Here is a 13574-nt window from a genome sequence, read left to right as displayed (position 1 = left end):
TGTCCTATCCATCTGCATGACCTGCTTCTCCTCTGGACTGTGAAGACATTGAGAGTAAGACTGCTGCCCTGGGCTTCACGTCTCCTTAAATAACACAGTGTCTGATATACAGCAGGAAGCCAAGTCTTTCTGTGCTAATATAGTGTCGTGATGGAGTGACTGAGTTCTAGTTACTAAGATGCTAATGACAGGGAGAATATCCAAGAGGAGAAGGACCACAGTGACTTCCATTTGGACAGAGTTCAGAACATCTGTGAGCCACAGAGAACAGAGATACTCAGTGTATGTGCAGATGCAGGAACTGGACATGAGGAGAGAGAACCTGAACTAGGACTAGGAAGTTAGCATATCGATCATAGAAGCCAGGCATGGTGATATATGCCTTTAATTGGGAGGCAGAGGCAGGTGGATCTCTGTCAGTTCAAGGAGTTTGAGGCCAGCTTGGTCTACATAGAGAGTTCCAGGACAGTCAGAGCTACAGAGAGAATATATGTTACAAATATTACATATATATATAATTATATATATATATGAGTAGTAATGGACCTTAGAAACGCCAGCATTCAATGGGTCACAATCTGGCCAGAGGAAAAAGTGTGGTGAGGTCGTGGGCATCTATAATCCCAGTACTTGGGAGGTAGAACAGGAGGACCAGGAGTTCTGAGGACTGGTCTCAGTTACACAGCAAGCTTGAGGTAAGCCTAGGCTACCTCATGAGACTGTACCTCAAAACAAAGAAAAAGGAAGAAAATTAAAATCTCCAATACAGAAACTAATAAAAGGGAGAATCCACTATACATATTAAGTTTTCATGGGCTTTATTTGAAATAGAAGAAGAAAGGAAGGGAGGGATGGAGGGAGGAAGGGAGGGAGGGAGGGAGGGAGGGAGAGAGAAGAAAGAGGAAAAAGAAAGAGAAAAAGAAAATAAACTTCAAGAACCAAGAACCTTTGGCAAAAATAAATGCCTTTGGCCTCCTGACTACTTTGGCAGAAGAACTAGCTTTCAACAGCCTGTTGAATTAAATGGATTCCGTTCCTAAGGATCTAAGGAGAAATGTTTTGGGGTGCACAGAGGACATAGCAAATTGGTAAATCTGTTCGGTGACTTCACCCACGTCCCCAACCTAGTGCTAATTTGTACAGCCCAGAGTCCATTTCCCATCATTCAAAATTGCTGTGTATTTGAACGGAAATATAATCCATGTGTTCATGATTCATTCGCTCTTTATGTAACCAAATGTTGGGCTGTAGCTGTTTGATGTCCAGGAGGCCATCTGAACACTCTTTGCAGCCAGGGTCATAGACTGCCAAGGAAATTAGGAGGGGAGAAATCTTGGCCAGCCTCCTCCAAAATCAGAGGCAGTCAGTCAGCAGGGAGACAAGAAATCCATTCTCCCAGCCACGTTCTCACCCTCAGATTCCAGATACTGGAGATACTAGACAAGCCACGCCAACAAACCGGCGATGCCAGGAAACCCACTGTCATTTATCTAACCCGTCATCGTGTACATGATGTCCAATTTGGATACTATAAAGAGAGCTTTCTTGATAACTTTTTGCTTATCACATCCTAAGGATAAACCTGCTAACACAGAACTGGATCAAAGGGGAGAAACAAGATGTTACGATACATTTCAGAGAAGCAATATGCTGCTTTCCTCCCCAGAGGGAAGAGTGGGCTCGTCTTTTCCACAAAGCATTCCAAAGCATGGCGCACAAGCAGTAAGTTAATCCAATGGAATAGTATGAGGTTATTAAAATGATCTTCTCATGCCGGGTGATTGTGGCACATGCCTTTAATTCCAGCACTTGGGAGGCGGAGCCAGGTGGATCTCTGTGAGTTCAAAGCCAGCCTGGTCTACAGAGTGAGTTTCAGGATAGCCAAGGATACGCAGAAAAACCCTGTGTAGAAAAAAATTAAATACCATGGATGGATGGATTAATAGGTAGATAGATAGATAGATAGATAGATGATAGATTGAACTATCTTCTCAGATTATCTTATACAATGTAGCAAAATAATCACAATTTAAGTATGAAATTTTATTACTTAATATAAAAATAATATATAAGTAGAAGCTGATTCTTTCAATTATGACATGTGATGTTTATTGTATTAGTCAATCCTTCCAAAGAAGTGACTCAGGAAACCAGGCTGTCCCCACCTTGTTTCTGACATCTCAATGTAATTCCAAAGCAGAAAGAGAGCGTGGAGAATTCCACTAGAGTGTAGCCATTGGTGAACAGCCCATGCTCCAGAATATATTCTACCACTCAGGGCTCATGCAAGCAACACTAATTAAACCCAGTGGTTCAATGAGTATGGGAAGGGGACGTGGGAGTAATGGTCTATATAAACAAATTATAGATGTGTAAGATTGTCAAAGAATAAGGAAGACATAGAAGAAAGGTTTCTATAAAATATATTTATCAGTTCTGTGAGAGTGGCATTATGGACCCAAACACTACTTAAAGATCCTGCCACCTCTTAGCACGGCTCAGCACCGGGAATAAAATCCCACTATGAGGGACTGGAGAGTTGACTCCAGCGTGAAGAACCTTGTTGCTATTGCAGAGGCCTCAAGGGCAGTTCCCAGCACCCATGCTGTGTCGCTCACATCTGTAACTCCAGCTCCAGGAGACCGGACTCCCTCCTTTTGCCTCCAAGAACACTGCACTTAAATGCACAAACTTGCACTCAGACATACACACAATTAGTTTTTAGTTAATTAAAAATTTCAAGGTAAGTTTTGTGAGCATAAACCATACTCACCACCAATCACAAATTGATCCCAGCAATCACTGACTTCACACTAGACACTGAATATCCACATAGAGACTGATGTGAGCATGGCAGTGGCTAGCTGGGGCCCATCAACACAATGAGGCACTGAAAATTAGCAAAGTTTACCTCATTTTCCTGTTTTCCACAGTGGCCATTGATTCCTGTTTAATCAGAACACTACAAATCAACAGGTAACAGTTGCTTTGGGAGTATGATCCTTAAATCTGACCCTCTGCAATCTACTTTCTCTGAGTAGACGGACCTCCAGGATCATATGGTGGGTGGGTGTGTGTGTGTGTGTGTGTCCTTCCCCAGCTTGAGTGGTCTCCACTCTATGAAACTCACCAGTTCCGCTCAAGGGTCCTCCCCATCCCCGGTCTTCACACGCCTTTTGGTTCTTTGCAACATTTGGACTTGGTAACTTATTTGAAGATAAGTTTCTTTCTCCTTTGCATTTCTGTTTCCATTATTTTCCTAGATGGCCCAAGTCTCTCACTGCTGTCAGAAGAGAAAAGAGACGACAGAAAGCCCAGTGAAGCAGGGAAGTGACGGAAACCACTAACCTTAGGACATACATAGGAGTTGGGCATCTTCGGTCCTGTCGCTGATTTCCCTGCTGATTTTCTGACACCACGTTTCCCTGACTTGTCAAACTCAGGTCCAGAGAGTCCATTACATGATGTAATCAATAAACTAAAGAAAAACACTTTTGGTCTCAGGGGCAGAGAGACTGAAGCCTAGCGCTGGTCCCTCTGGTAATGAGCAGTATAAGGAATTCGTGAAAGAAGAAAAAAAAACTTGTAATCTATTGATCTTGCTGTCTAAGCTGGATTCACCTCTCAGACACAGTCTCAATGGGATCCTGCCTATGTAGCCTGGCAACAGCCCAGGTAAAGTAAACCCAAGCTCCGGCAAGATTAGAAACAGCCCAAGACTTCCCCAAAGTGAGCTGAGCTGATCTTCATTTCCAAGAGACCCGAAAGTCACTGCTTATTGGAGAAGGTTTGGCTGAGCGCTTCCTAGAGAAGGTCCCTGCTACAGCGACAAAGGGGGTCTATCCTTGAAGGCAGCCCCAATACCACTGAGGACCAAAGTGAAACCAAGCCAAATAGGGAACTGTGGGAAAGTTACCAGCCGGGCAGTGGCAGCACACGCCTTTAATCCCAGCACTCAGGAGGCAGAGGCAGGCGGATCTCCGAGCTAGTTCCAGGACAGACTCCAAAAGCTTCAGAGAAACCCTGTCTCAAAAAACCAGAAAGAAAGAAAGAAAGAAAGAAAGAAAGAAAGAAAGAAAGAAAGAAAGAAAGAGAGAGAAAGAAAACAAAGAAAAAAGAAAATAAATTTTTTACCAATACCTGTGAGGCTGCTCCCTGGAAGATGAGGACCTTGGACTAAGCCACGGTGGATGGATCCTCTCCTTCAACAAGAGCTGGGAGGGGAGGGGAGCCACAGCAACCCTGTGTGCCTCTACCATGCCAAGTAATATAACAACAAGGAAGGAATTCTGGGATCATGTAAATTGGTGACTGGACCCGATGGTCTCCTTGGGAACACTTGGAAGGAGGTGGTGAAAGATAACCCTTGCTGTTATTGTGTTTATGTAAGGCCGTAATTAGAGGCAAGCCAGGGTGCCAAGAGAACACTGGTGGTGGCTATGTACCTGTGTCCCTCTACCTCAAGCTACTTGAAAGGGGCCCCAAAGAAGCACTTAGTGTAACTGGCTTACCTTCTCAGCTCTTGTTTCTCACGTGAGGAGACCCAGGGCTGGTGCTCACGCCCAGTGGGAAGACTAAAGAGAGAAAGAAGTAAGGGACGATTGAGTTGCCAGTTTGATGACGAAAGAAGAAAAAAAGAAAAAGAAAGGAGGAAACAAGCAAGAAAGTGAAGTGACTTGCATTGGTCTTCTGCGAAATACGATGATCAGAGAACTTACTGGGTATCCTGATCTCTTCTCCCAAACGTCAGAAACCGCAGTGGGTGAGATGTGGGAACAGATACAACAGGGGCTGAGGCCACAGCTCAAATTCAACCCTGAGTTTAGAAAAAAAAAAAAAAAAAAAACTGAGACAGCCTCTTCTTATGTCTCCCAGACAGAATTCAATGTCGTGATCCTCCTGCACCAGCTGCCTGAGGAGCTATAATTCTGGGCTAAACATTACATTTTAATTGCTAGTTTAAGTCTATGTTGAAGTGTTTAGGAGCATAAAGTAGTCAAAGGTCACTTTACTGAGGGAACAACCATCTTGAAAATTCATTCCTTGCTTGCTCCACCTTGAGCTAAACAAGGAGACAGGCAGGAGAGTAAAAAGATGTACTAGCCAATGAAAAAGAGTTAGACAGAAAGAGGCTGATTGTCCATGTCATGGAGATCCCAGTGGGTCTTCCTCCTGAACTCCTGAGACCCCACCCTCCCTGAAGATTTTCTCTTCATCCAGCTGTGTTACAAGGAATACAAAGCAGGAAGCTGACATCCTCGAGCAACCCACAAGTGAGATTTGGAGAAACAGATCCACCGCAGGCTGGCACATCCTGCCTCTCAGGTTTCACAGTAAGGTAGTGCCAGCTACCCCCAGTGTCTCCTTCTTAGTAAGGTACTTTTTATCAACGCCTTTCTCCCTTGCTTCAGATCGCCTCCCATATAAAGGGTCAAGGTCACTTTCTCCTTTTTTCATGCCCCAGTCGGCCTCCAACATCTCCCATCTGTATCCGTTGCCGGCAGCCAGTCTCTCCTGCTGATATACATACCCTACAATACTGCCCTTCCAGAGGAAGCCAGGGAAGTATGGCAGGATGCAGAACCCAGAGACCTCTTCTGCTACTCTCTCACCCTGCCCTGAAAGAGATCATATCTGAACTCCTTTTCCCCATCCCTCCAGCCCCCAAGCCCTGGACTCTGGCAACTCAGCAAGGGTGGTGCTGCTTCCTGCCCGTCTGTTTGGAAGCACATTCAGGAGACAAGACAGGTGTTTGGCAGATGTTCAACCTCGTTCCCTTCAGCCAACAATAATACACCACAGAGACTACGCAAGGAGGGAAAGGAGAGGGGGTTGCCCAACAGTGAGGACAGCCACTTGAGGCACCATCTCTGTCCCGCTAAAGTGGGGAGAAGGGAGGACGTCCATGCGCTGAGCAACTCCGCACGCTGAGCGTTCACGGCATCGCATGCGCAGTGCAGGATTCTGGAAGGACCCTGGGTGGGTCAGTCTGGTACCCCAGTGAATACACACACCCGGGTGCCTAGGAAGCCTGCAGGAACTGCAGGCATCTCAGTGGCTTAAAACACAGCTCAAGGTCTGCCGCCAAACACACAGGGCAACTCGAATGACTTCTCCACCAGAGCTATTTCCCCAGTGTTGATCGGGATAAGTCTCCAGACAACTTCTTCTGGCTGTCCAGTTTTAGTGGACAGGCTGCCTCTAAAAACTATCCATCTAAGCCTGAGTAATACGTCAGGGAAACTGAGTTTCCAGATACACCCAAACAGCACGTATATTCTCTCCTTTTTTTAAAGATTGGTTAAAGTATTAAAAGATATTTAAATCACAAGGAGGCTATGAATGTAGTTCAGCTCACAGCAGACAAGAGGCGTGGGATTCAACCCCCAAAGCCACAAAACAGGAAGAAAAAAAAAAGCTTAATTGTCAAATACTACAAATATTTTATATAAGACACACAATGTGACAGCTTGAGAGACGCCACTCAGGCTGAACATTAGACGCTTTTAGAACTCTCTTTCAGAAGGCTCATCTTTTAAAAGCCGTTTTTATCCTTTCACAGTTTCAGACACACATCCTGCGTCAGTCTCTCATTTTTCTTAGGAGATACAATAAATACTTAAAGTGATGCTCGGTATCTTTGGCGATCAGGAAAATGAAAATCAGAACATTAAACCCCATCTCACCCAGCCTGGGAATGGCTGTTTGAAAAATAAGAAGCTCGTGAAGATCTGGGGTGGAGTAACTTTTCTACTTTATACTCTTCTAGTGAGCATGTCAGTGTGGTCACTGTGCAAACAACATGGAACTTCCTCCTAAAACAATGTAACTACCAGAGCCAGAGGAACACCAGAGGGGTCGGGGACACCAGGAGAACGCCACCTAGACAATCAACTAAGCAGAACTCGAAGGGGCCTGCAGAGGTTGAAGCAACAAACACAGCCCCTGTATGGGACTGAGCTAGGACCTCTGCATATAGGTGTATACCTTATGGTTGTGTAGCTCGGTGTTTGTACCGGCTGGTTTTGTGCGTCAGCTTGACACAAGCTAGAGGAAGGAGCCTCAGCTGAGGCAATACCTTCCAGCTGGATCTCAAGGAGGAAGCGGTTCACTATCTAGTGATCAATGCCGGAGGGCCCAGCCCACAGTGGGTGGTGCCATCCCTGGGCTGGAGGTCCTGGGTTCTCCAACATGGGCTGAGCAAGTCAGGGGAAGCAAGCCAGTAAGCACCACCCTCCATGACCTCTGCATCAGCTCCTGCCTCCAGGAGTCTGCCCTGTTTCGGTTCCTGTCCTGACTTCCTTCGGTGATGAACAGCAATGCTGAGGTGTAAGTCGAACACACCCTTTCCTCCCCAACTTGAGTTTTGGTCATGATGTTTCTTCGCAGCCATAGAAACCCTACCTACGACAATGTTCTTGTGGGGCTCCTATCAGTGGGGATAGAGGGCTGTCTGACTCTTTCATCTGCACTTAGGCCCCTTTTCCTCCTACCGGATTGCCACATCCACATCCAGCTTGGATAGGACAGTCTGTGCCCAGTCTTATTGCATCCTGTTAGGCCATGGTCAGTGAATATCCATGGGAAGCCTGCTTTTTTTTTCTTTTTTGGAAGGAAAACAAAAGAGGAGTTGATGTGGGGTAGAGGAGAGAGGCAAAGGAGAAAAAGCAGGAGAGGAAACTGTAGTCGGGAGGTAATACAACAGAGAAGAATAAAAGTTAAAATAAGATTATTTAAGATGTAGGAAAAAAAACAATATAGCTACCACATGAACGGGACTGTACGCCCTCTAACTATGCACTGGAAGGAACCAAAGTCAGCATAGAACAGGGACACTTGAACACTGATAGCTATTGCTGCGGCCATCACATAGCCACGCCATGGTGTCAACCTACGTGCACTGAAATAGATGAATGGCAAAGGCAGGGGGAGAACACTGTAAGTCCAGAGGTAGTATTGACTATGCAATGAATTCCAGGCCAGCCCAGCTATACAGCGAGCTGACTCAAAGACACTAAAAGGAAGGAAGGAGGGGGAGAGAAGGAGGGAGGGGGAGAGAAGGAGGGAGGGGGAGGAAGGAAGGGAGGGGGAGAGAAGGAGGGAGGGGGAGGAAGGAGGGAGGGGGAGGAAGGAGGGGAGTGGAGAGATGATCCCTTAGTTAAGAACTCTAGCTGCTCTTCCAGAGGACTTGGATTTGATTCCCAGCAGCTCAAAACCGTCTGACACCCTCATCTGATCTCTGTGGGCAACAAACACACACGTGTTGCGAAGACATGCATGGCAAAACGTGTAAAAACCAAGGAATCCTGTTCTACATGTGTGCTACAATCTATACGATACTACGCCTGTATCTCTCCTGCCAATACAGGTGAGTACTCAAGCCAGGAACCAGACTTGAGACTTAAAAACACAGACAGACAGAGATGTGGACATGGGTCATCCTTGATACAAGAATGCCAATGCTCACTTTATTGTGCTCAGGGGCAGTTTATACAGGGATCCTTAGCCATGCCCAGCTCTCGGGATCTTTCAGCTGCAGGCCTCATCAGCCTTCCATCAGGATCTCGTGCTCAGAGCAGCTACAGGCACAGGTGTTTTGCTCAGTTCACTCCAGCAGGCAAAGGGTCTCAGACAGGCAAAGAAAGTCAGGGGGCCAGGAAGCTACAGCTCCCAACAAAAACGCCCGTACACAGAAGATTTTATAAAGGAAAACCAAACAAGGTACAGTCTATATACACAAGAGTGTGTTGCTAGTAAGGAAGAATGAGCCAAATATGATGTCTGTTGCCTGTCTACCAGCACTCAGGAAACTGAAGCATGAGTTCAAAGCCAGCCTAAGATACAGCAAGAAGATCCTGCCCCAGAAGACAAAGAGAATGAAATTATTCCATTTACTGGAAGATACATGGAACTGGAGACCATTATGTTAATAGAAATCTCAGAAACACAAAAGACAGGTTTTTTTTTTCCATATGTGTGGAGGATGGGTGGTGACCTCAATGTTGAGAGACTGGAACTGAAAAGGGCTTGGAGCCTGGGAGGAGAAGAGAGAACACACTGGAAGATAGAAACGGGAGCATGGACACACTTTAACGAGGTAAATGCATGCATGGAAATCTCATGGTGAAGCTTACTAATTGAGGCAGTTAACTAGTTAGCATATGCTAATGATTAAAAGAAAAAAGAAAGTCCATCCTTTCATTATAATTCAAGAAATTGCATGATTAATTAAAATTAAATATTGTCAGCATTATTTTCCAAATTTTTCCACTAATGGTTTTAAAAGCAGCCACACACCCAAGTGTTTTGAGTTATGTAAGCGGCCATTAGCAGTCTAAGACTCACCAAGCTACACGAGGCTTCACGGCGTCTGAAATGAGCAGCCAACAAAAAGACACAGGATTATTTGGCGTGCACAGGGAGCGGGTCTGCTGAGCTGCAGAAGGCACAGGAGGAATTTCAATGTTTGAGTTTGTTTTTTAACAAATCAAAATTCTGCTTGGTACTATGATTCTTTTTTCATTTAGAAAATAACTACGGGGGCTTTATTGTGAGGTGTCTCAAAAAATAAATACATACATACATACATACATACTATCACGGTGCCGTTCAAGAAAATTACAAGTTACAGTTGAATGCCGGAGAGCCAAGGGCTTTCATTGCAGCCTTCCCAAGCCAAGGATATTTCCAACTATATAAAACTATGTGCATATGTGTAACAAAAATAGAGAAAAACAAATTGATGTCTTTCATGGTCTGTAGCTCTACCAATCTTTTCCAAAGAGAAACCATGCCTTGAAAAACCAAGCATCAATTAATTAATTGGAAATTAAAAATGAACCTCGGAGCATGTATAGGGCTTGCTCCCCGGCTCGTTGGGAGCTTGTGTCCACGCTCAGAGCATGTCGGCACTCATGCCGAGCCCCTGGGAACCGTCCTGCTCTCCCTCTGCTTTTTCCACACTTCACATGCAAGATCTCCCTGAGCACAGCGTTCTAGGTTCATCTCCGTTGTCACAAATGGCACTTCTCTGGTACCGCCAGATGTTCCTGACAGGATCAGTGTTCAGGTCTCCGCCCTTCTCCATGGTCGCTTCACCGTTAGTCTCTGCAGCCGGAGCAGACTTTAAGCGGAATTTGTCTTTCAGCCTCTCTCCGGCTGCCTCCTTTTCGCTGGTTCATTGCCCTGCAGGCATGGATCTTCCCACCAACTCTGATGACGTCGAGCTCCAGCTCCCCTCAAACAGCTCCGTGTGAACACTGGCCACCTCCCACATGAGTGAGCATGGAGGCTCGTAGCATCCCTTTGAGCTTCCGTTCAGAATTAGCGTCCATACCCATAGTTCCACTGTGCCCACTGGGCACAGTTATGCACAGTAAGCATTCCGCATCCCGCTTCGCCCTCTGTCAGGAGCAGGGCACATTTGCAGCAGGTCTCAGGGCAGAACTTGAACGCACATCCAGAGACACATCCTAGAATACGCCTCGGCATTTCCGAGTTCCGGTATTAGTCATCGGGTCGATCTCAGAGTTAGAGGATTGAGTGCTCTGGGCTGAAGTCCAGGCTGCCGAACTCCCTCCTTACTGGTCATGTGACACCGATTCTGCTAACCTATCCTGTGGATTCCCTGTCCTGTAAATTTCAGATAATGCTGGTACCTATATCTCGTAGGCTGTGAGGACTACACGGCTTGCCATGTTCAGACTACAAAAGGCCCAGTACACAGCAAGTAGTCAATAAATGTTTGGTGATGGCTTTAGCAATGATGCTCCACACAGAGGACAGAAGGGGTCCTCCATTCCCTGCCTTCAGAGAGCCTACAGTTCAAGCACAGCAGACGGGCAAAGAAACCACATTTTCATCCACAGTGGAAGTTGGTGGTGAAAAACACCGGTTCACATGCGGTGCCTCCCCACATCCTAAGCGTCCATTTACTACATGAGTGGCAACAATATGAGCCGAGCCACGTGCTGAACGGGGACAACAGATGGCAAAAGCATGCACGCACGCATGCATGCCACTTCTCTAAGAAGCCTCTCCATAGGGATGTAGAAGAGGAAGGAACACTAAAACTTCGATTTTGCGGGACTAGAGAGATGGTTCGGCCATCCACAGCGCTTACGCACTTGCAGAAGATGTGGGTTCAGTCTCGGTACCACCCAGCTAATGACCGTCTGGAACTCAGCTCCAAGGGATTTGATTGATGTCCTGTTCTGACCTCTGAGGGCATTGCACACACGTGGAGCACATACACACGTACAGGCAAAACACTCTAAAATATATTTTAAAAAATTAAACACTAAAGTAAAAATAAATAAAATTAGCATCAGAAGGCAGCACACAAGCAAGATCATCCCAAGACCAGACAGCACTGGGAGCTGGTGGTGGTAGATGACGGGGAATCTTGCATAACCTTTCCCAGTCTACAGTGATATGATGATAGGGATGGGTGGTATCATAGACTATGGCAAAGAGGTGCCCTGACCTCCCATAGCCTCTTAACAGGGCGCTTTTCATAATTCTTTCCCTCTTAAAACATTCATTTCTGAAGCTGGAAAGTCCCACATTATTTGACATTAAGCCTAACTAGCCCTTTCTTGGAACTGACTTGTTAACGTTATTAATATTGACCTCTTGTGGCCACCTTAGGCAACTGCATGCCCACTCCTGACCCGACTCCTGGTTCTGCTCTTCAAAGTACTTTAGCAGTTACAAGCAGATCAGGTGCCTACCTCCAAGTAACTGCATCTCGGAGGACCCGCCTCTGGCTCCCCTGAAGCGTTGTGAATCCCTTTCCCGGCTGAGGCTCTTTCCTCTTCCGTACATTGCCAGGTGAGGCCATTGGCCCCTGCAGGCTCTGACGCCCCCGCGCGGCTCTGCCAGGCCAGGGATGCTGCTCGGGCTGTTTTCCTTGGAATGCGGTTTAGAAAAGCTTCTTTGGTCCTTGAATGTTTGTTTGGTTTGGGATTTTGTTTTTTATAATCCAGTTCAAACACTCCACTCTAGTCTTCAAGCAGGATGGGTGTTGTTTCCTTTTGATTTGTAAGAGTTTATCTAGCGACCAACTGTTTGCTGTGCACAGGACTCGGGCCTAGTAACTCAGGCTCCTATGGGGGCAATAACTGAATTTATACTGCATGATCATCAAATATATAAGTGGAACTACGTGGTTATTTCTTCAAAAAAAACTCTAGATAATGAATTTAATAGTGAAAAAGGTGTTTCTAATTTTGCCTTTTGTGAAGAAAAAAAAAAAAAAAACACTCCCCAGAAACCCACCAATCAGATCTGCAATCTGCACTTCAAGCCTTGGGCAACTTTCTCACACTTGTGATTCCAGAGTCACAGATGACCTCCCCCCTCCAATGGACCTTAAGGCCCTCCCCCTCTCCCCTCCCCCTCCCTTGCTCTCCCTCCTCTTCCCCTCCACCTGTGGGTAGAAACAGATGAACTTACAGAGCCGTGCTTACCACATCATTTCTTCCTGCAGCCCTGGGGGGTGGTGGGGAGGGAGGACTTGGAGCTAGAAAGTGACCAAACCTCATCTCTGGGATTATCTTATGTTCCTACTGCCGGAAGCTAAGGTCCCACTCAGTCCTGAACTTGGATTTGCTACCAGTGACCAAGGAAGGACGGGCGATACTGAGGAATGGGTGACCCAGGTAACAGGCTCGGTTCTGAAGTTCACCTGTTCTTTTAGTGACAGGCATGAGAGGCACAGGATTCATTTGTATCCACCATTCCCCAGTTCTGGGCATTCAAACCTAAGGATCTCTGTATGCTAGTCAAGTATTCTCTATTACTGAGCTGTACCTCCAAGCCCAGGAGTTTCTCTTACACACACACACATGAATGGTGGTAGGGATAAACATGCCCTTGTGATGGGAGTGAAAATGGGGCAGAAGTGACTACTATATTTGCAGATGGTTCTGGCTATTACAGAATGTATTCCCCAGATAGGCAGGTAGAGCAACTCTACCTGTCTGGGCTTTTGCCCTTGAAGACCTATAAGCGTATGTTACCCTCCTCTCCAAAGACAGTGACTCTATTTTAAAATAAACTGGCAAGCTTTTTTAAAATACTGCTTCTGTAGGCTGCAGAGATGACTCAGAATTAAAGAGCACTTTCTGCTCTTCGAGAGGGTCCATTCCCAGCACGCACCTGGTTGCCAACAACGATCTTTAACTCCCATATCAGGGGATCTGACGCCCTCTTCTGTCCTTCGTGGGTAGTGCATGCATGTGATGTACAGACATACCAATAAACACCCATACACATAAAATAAAAATATTTTAAAAACAACCTTTAAAGTTTAATACTTTAACATGGAAATTGGAACTCTACCCAAAGTAAACCAAATGAGGCTCTCCTAAGATGTGCCCAAGCTTGCACACTCTAAAGCCTTACCCCAGAAACTGTGGTTTGGTAGAAGGAAGTACGGCCTGGACACGGCTCTTGCCAAAAGTCTCCGGGTGCTCGAGTACATAGCCAGGTTGGCACCTGCTGACAGAGGCCTTTTCTGGCCACCTCAAGGAACTATTACTTTCTTGTCTAGGTCCTTGTCTATGGGGCTT

This window comes from Microtus oregoni, unplaced genomic scaffold, assembly GCF_018167655.1.
Source record: "Microtus oregoni isolate MIOR12 unplaced genomic scaffold, Mior012 000000F_ref0000247, whole genome shotgun sequence".
In the NCBI taxonomy this organism is placed as follows: Eukaryota; Metazoa; Chordata; class Mammalia; order Rodentia; family Cricetidae; genus Microtus; species Microtus oregoni.
This window is presented reverse-complemented; position numbering follows the sequence as displayed.